Below are 6,000 nucleotides of genomic sequence, written 5' to 3'. Positions count from 1 at the left end.
TCCTGGCCCACCACGACCTCTCCCTGCCCGCCCCGGCACATCTCCCTCCCTCCGAGCTGTCAGAGCCCGCCTGGGATCAGCCCTGCTCCCTCATCTCTCCTGTCCCAGCTCTGAACTTCCCAGCAAACACCATGGATTTCTCCTGAGCTGCCTCGAGGCTCTGGAGAAGCCTCCAGAACCTTCCGTGGGCTTCTCTGAGGGCTCCTGTTCCCCACACTTTCCTCTGATACTCCAAGGACTGGGAAGATCCCGGTGAACTGAAGTCCTCTCCATCATCACACTGTGCCCTGCTCGCTGCCCTCGCTGGGATGAGGTGGTGCTGGCAGATCCCAGGCTCAGGGATGTCCCACACTGTGATCCAGGCAGGTTTTCCAGCCTGCACTGATCCATCCCCAGCGCTGGCCGTGGCAGCTGGCACGGGGGGCCCTGGGGGCTTTTCTCTCCCTGTCCAAAGGAAGCTCCTGCTGTTCCTCCCTAAGCTGGGCATTCCATGGGGTCTGCTGGTGGCATCCAGCCAACAGAGGAAAGGATGGATGCAGGCAGCCAGCCCCAGGCCTGGCCCCCCGCCAGGGCACCTCGTCTGGGGGTCAGGGCAGGATTTCTTGCCCGGCTGGTGGAAATATCGGTCATCTCTGCAATCAGCAAAGCTGCTCCTTCTAACGAGAAAATCCTCTTAAAGCTGCAGGGAGAAATCAAACCTTGCAAAGCAGCTGGTTTTTCTTCCCCAGAGGAGGGTGGGGAAGGCTCTGACGGCCCTCGGGAGGCTGCAGAGCTGTCTGTCCTGTGCCCACCAGCTGACAACTGCCCAGCCCCCCAGGAGCAGCACTGCTGGGCTCTGTCCCCATTTGGTGGCCAGGCTCTGTCCCCATTTGATGGCCAGGCTCTGGGGACAGCCCTTGGGCTGGCCAGAGCTCCCATGGAGTGATGCCAAGCAGGGCATGGGGTTTTGGGAGGCTTCAGGGGGCAGAGTGTCACCCACAGCACAGCACAGAGAGATGCCAAATCTGGAGTGAAAGGGGAGGAGATCCCACCCTCCCAACTCATTTTCCACCCCTTCCCTTGACCATCCTCTACCTCCACCCCCTCCTGCCCTGCTGTCCATACGTCACACATCAACAACTCTTTGCCCACACAGCACTTGGGAAGAGAAATCTGGATACTGGCAGAGGAAGGATAGTGCCTCCTCCTCAGTGCCAGCCCAGGAAGGTGGCCACAGCCTGCTGAAACTGGGCATCACCCCCAGCCCACCCTCCTCCTGGGCAGCCTCAGTGCCCTGCTGGGCTGGAGAGGCTGGGCTGGGGGTTACAAGTGGGGGTCCACCCCAAGTTCCCCCCTTGCCCAGGTTCTCTGCTGTAAAATTTGGGTAATTCAGCATCCCTGCTCGTGGCAGGTCCCCTGGCAGAAGGTTTGCAGCATGTTTGGCACGGCGAGGGGGGGCCCTGGTTCAGCCCCAAAACGTGCTGTGCTGGCTCTGGAGCGCGATTACAAGTCATGGTCACATCTGTCCTCGGTTGCCATGGAGATTTTTCCTCTTCCCCATGCCCAGAGGAAAGCAGAGGATAATGGCAGTGATGGGGAGCTGCCACCGGAGCACTGTCACCGTGTCACCCCTCATGGCCCCAGTGTCCCCTCCAGGGCCCAGCTGCAGCTCCAGCTGACTCTGGGGGGGTTTCATGGGTGTTCCTGGGTTTGCTGGAGAGGGCTGGGGGATGCAGGATTGCTCCATCCTCTGAGCTTGCTGAGCACAGACCCGTTCCCAGAGGAAATCAGGTGTGGACAGGCTCCAAGAGGGACTGTCAGCTTCCTGATGTGCTCCAGATGGGAAGGGACACACAGGCAGCCAAGGGTCCCTTTCTGAGGCAAGAAAATCTATTTGCTGGCTGTGCCTTTGATTGCAAACATCTCCCAGTACACAATATTTAACTGCTAATAAGCCCTCAGCAAACTCCCTGTGAAACTGGGAGAAGTCCAGCTCCTCCCGGTTTCATCCCAGTTTGGGGCAGGATGGGGAATTTGTTTAGGCTCTGCAATATTTCTCCTCCTCTAGGTATTTTTGTTGCTTCTCCTGCTCATTTCTGGGGTGCTCCAGCCTCTTCCCTGCCCTCCCAGAAGGAGATTTCCAAGGGCTGAGGCAGCTGGGGCAGGGCAGGGACCCTGGGCTGGCTCCAGCACGGGAGGCAAAGCCCCTTTCCCTGCTCCGTGCCTGTTTTCCTCATTTGATATTTGGGAAAGGAATAATACTGACTTTATTTCGAGGCTGCAGAGCTATAGGTGCAAATCTGCTATTTTTGAGCCCAGAACTGGCTGCTCAGGGGGGGGGGAATTCTGGGCGTGGCAGGCACGACCCCCAGGGATTTCGGGAGGAAAGGGGGGCTGGATGGTGGCAACACAAACAAGCCCTAAAGGGAATCTAAAAGGTTTCCCTCAGCTTTCCAGGTGGATTTGGGAAGGAGATGGAGTGTGTGTGGAGGGGGGAGAGGAGAAGGCACGTCCCCAAGCCCGCGTGGGGCAGGCTGAGGCTGTGAGGGCTCGAGCGTGACTGGGAGCAGTAAAAATGGAAACGGGGGCTGCGGGGCCAGCGTGGGCAAGGGCTGGGCAGGGGGGGGGACTGGGAGCCTGTGCCGAGGGGACAGATGTGTGTGGGATGGCTCTGTGTGAAGATGTATTAAAAATATGAGCAAGGCAGGCTCTGGAGCTTCAGATGCTGCTCAGGATTCGCTTCGGAGTCTCCCGGGAGAGGCGGCGAGGGGAGGGTTGGGCTGAGCTGGGGCCACCACAGCCTCTGCCCCTCTCCTGCTGCTGGGGTGGCTCAGCAGGGGTTGCACCAGGGTTGGACAGGCCAAATTCCCATGTCCAGGGCCTGGATGTGTCCCTGCTTAGAGCTGGGGGGGCTTTGGGCTGAGCTCACACACGGCATCACTGACCCCTGTTAATGTGGGGGGACAATCCCAGAGCAACCCCCCAAGGGTCCAGGGTGAGGCTCAGGGTACCCAGGTGGTGCTGAGGGTGCCCAGGTGATGCTGGGGGTGCCCAGGTGAGGCTCAGGGTACCCAGGTGATGCTCACATCAATGCTCCCATCTGCAGCCTCTTCCAGGCACGGGGTTCCTCCCCTTGGGTGCTTCAAAGGACTTTTTAAGGCAAGTAAGACAAAAAAAGAAATATATGATAAATAATTAAGAGCTGAGGCTCAGCCTTCATGTTCCTCCTGTCCAGCCCAGCAGTGGAAGGACCTTGAGCCTCTTCTGTGGGCCTGGGAGGGTTCAGGAGAGGGAGGGTGAGATGGTGACTGCAAAGTTGCCCTCAAACTGGGGAGAACCCAGAAGGTTTAGGAGCCTCCGTTCTTCCCTTTCCCTCTTTTATTGGCAAGGAAAATAAAAGGTCTCTGCAGTGGGGTGGCTGTTGGGGTTGTTTTGGAGCCCCATTCCCAGAGCTCTCAAAGTTGGTTCTTTGCTGAAGTGCCAGTTCCTGGCATCGTGTGGTTATATGTGATATCAGCTTTCCCTTTCAAATTAAATTCCTCTCTCTTGTGGCTGCAGGACCCTCCCTCTCCCTTCCCCTTTTACAAAGCCTCAGAAAACCAGAAATAAATAACCCCTGCTCACATTTGGCTCCTTCCCAAGGAACCTCGGACGCTCTCAGGTCACTCCCATGGGTTTGGGTGGGAGCTGGTCCGTGTGGGCTGCTGGGGGGAGCCCCTGGGAGCCACAATTCCCCCCCCCCCACATCCTGCCCTGCCAGCCCCTGGTAAGGCTGTCAGGGGTTCTGTGTCACCCAGGACTGGCCCCTCACTCACGTGTTTTTAATGGATTTTTGAAAACAGGAGATTGCCTCGTGGTATCTCCCGTGGAAGGTTATTGGAAGGAGACCAGCAAAGGTCCATAACCTCTCTGCTGATGAGGATGAAGTGCTTGTTTAATACATTTTAGCTTTCAAATATTTCTCCTTAATGTGTTTTTGAGATGACTGGAGCTCTGAAGGGAATATGTAACTTGTTAGAAAATAGATGTGCCGATTAGGCGGCGTTTCAGCTCATTTAGAGACGTTTCACCGCCTCCCTTGGATCTGCTGTGATCAAACCCTGCCTCTCCAGGAGCTGCAGAGCTGTCAGTGCCATCACCCCCTGGCTTTGCTTCTGCTGGTGCCAAAGGTCTGGAGCCTCACTGGTGGCACTGGGAAGTGTCCCAGCACCGCTGGCTTTGACCCTTCCTGGCTGCTCAGTCTTACACCCGTCCCAGACACCCCAAAATGCCTCCACTCTGCTCCTCGGGGCCAAGGCAGCTCCCACTGAGGGAGGGAGTGTTTTACACCTCCCTCCTTGGATTTCCCCACCTGTTGCTCCACACAAATGAAGTTCTCTCTCTGGGATCACCTCGGGCAGAGTTGTGGGACCTGCAGTGGGAGAGTCCAGAGCAGGTTATTCTGCCCCATGCAGGTTATTTCCCTTGGCTGGGGATGTGGGATGGCCCCATGGGGTGTCCATGCTCCCCCCCTGCCATGGGAAGCTCTGACTTTCCCAGCAGCATCTCTTGGAGAGCAGCAGGTCAGGATTTGGTATTAAATGAGAGACTTTTAATGCCGGGGGGGGAACTTTAGCTCTGCTAATCTGCCTACCAGCAAGGAACAGACTGGAGGATTTCACTCCACTTCACCTCCTATCACATCTCTGAAGTGCTCCCAGGTCTGAACAGCAACTTTTCCCATCCCCATTTTCCATTAATCTTTTTCTTCTCTCTCTCTCTCTCTCTCTCTCTCTCTCTCTGGTGCTCCCAGGCAGGCAGAGCCCCCCTCTCACCGCAGCAAGAGGGGTGCAGGGTGGTGATGGGGCACAGTGGGAGGTGATGGGGTTACCTGGGAGCACGGGGCGAGCCTCAGGGGTCCATCCCGCAGCAGGGACAAGGGGGCACGTTGCAGCGGGTCCCACCCCCGGGCTGCCCCGAACCTCCCCCCGACAGCTGTGCGTGCTGGGGCATCCCGCTGTCAGCGGCACGTCAGTGCCATCAGGATGCACTTGGCTGGCGCTGGAAAAGGCTTTCGCCCCCTGGATGTTCTCTAATGGAGCCGGCGCGGCCCCAGCGCGCCGCCGGGCAGCGGCTCTAATGCAGCGCTGTTGGGGGCTGCGGGGGGCTGGTGAATCCTGACCCCCCCCTCCCCTCGGCCGGTCAGCTCCGCTCTCCCTGGCACGCTCCTGAGAGCAGCCCCGCTGCGGGGGGGAGGGAGGGCAAGCCCAAACCCCTCCTTGCTGGTCCTGGCGAACATCACATCTCAAACCCTCTCATTTATTGCATGTTTTTCCCTGTTCTTTCTTTCCCCCCCCCTCCCCTTTCTCCCTGTGGGGCCTTGGGTTGGTTTCTCTGGGTGAGGAGGTGCCAGCTGGGGTGAGGTGACAGCAGGGTCGCTTCTGTGTGCCCGTCACGCTGGGGGGCTGCTCTCCCCTGGACCACGAGGGCTTGGAGCCCTTGGCTGGGTCCCTGCCAGGGTGGGCACCAGGGGCTGAGCCCCCTGTCACCGGGTCGCCACCACGGTGGGCACCGCCGTCAGGGGCTGCCCCTGGGCACAGCTGCCCCAGTGCCACCGCTGCTCTGCTGCACAGGGTCTCTGTGGCTGGCTTGTGAATTTTTGGGAAGATGGACAGGCCATGTCACCTCATCCGCCGGGAGCTGCCAGGCCCCCCCCACCCCGGAGGGTCACAGCTCTGCTGGCAGCGTTTCCACCGCTATTTTTGCTTCTTTCCCCCCCAGCCCACCTTTGCGGCAGAAGCAACACGTCTGCCCGGGCAGGACCCTGGGCAGGAGGGATGCCACTGGAGAGCGGCACAGACGCCGTTCCACCGGCGGCTCCTCATGCTGGCCGTGGGTCCCGCCGGCCCGGGTGACCCCCCACGATGGTCCCTTCCAACCTTCCCCACCCAGCCGTCCCCCATATCCTGTCTGCCGGTGTCGCTCCTCCCTCCCCATCACCTGTGCCCTCCCCTGGGCCCGGCTGCCTCTTCCGCCGGCAGC

The sequence above is a fragment of the Myiozetetes cayanensis genome, unplaced genomic scaffold (assembly GCF_022539395.1).
Source record: "Myiozetetes cayanensis isolate MyiCay16 unplaced genomic scaffold, myiCay2020 scf44, whole genome shotgun sequence".
NCBI lineage: Eukaryota > Metazoa > Chordata > Aves > Passeriformes > Tyrannidae > Myiozetetes > Myiozetetes cayanensis.
The sequence above is the reverse complement of the archived record's forward strand: the minus strand, read 5'-3'. Positions refer to the sequence as shown.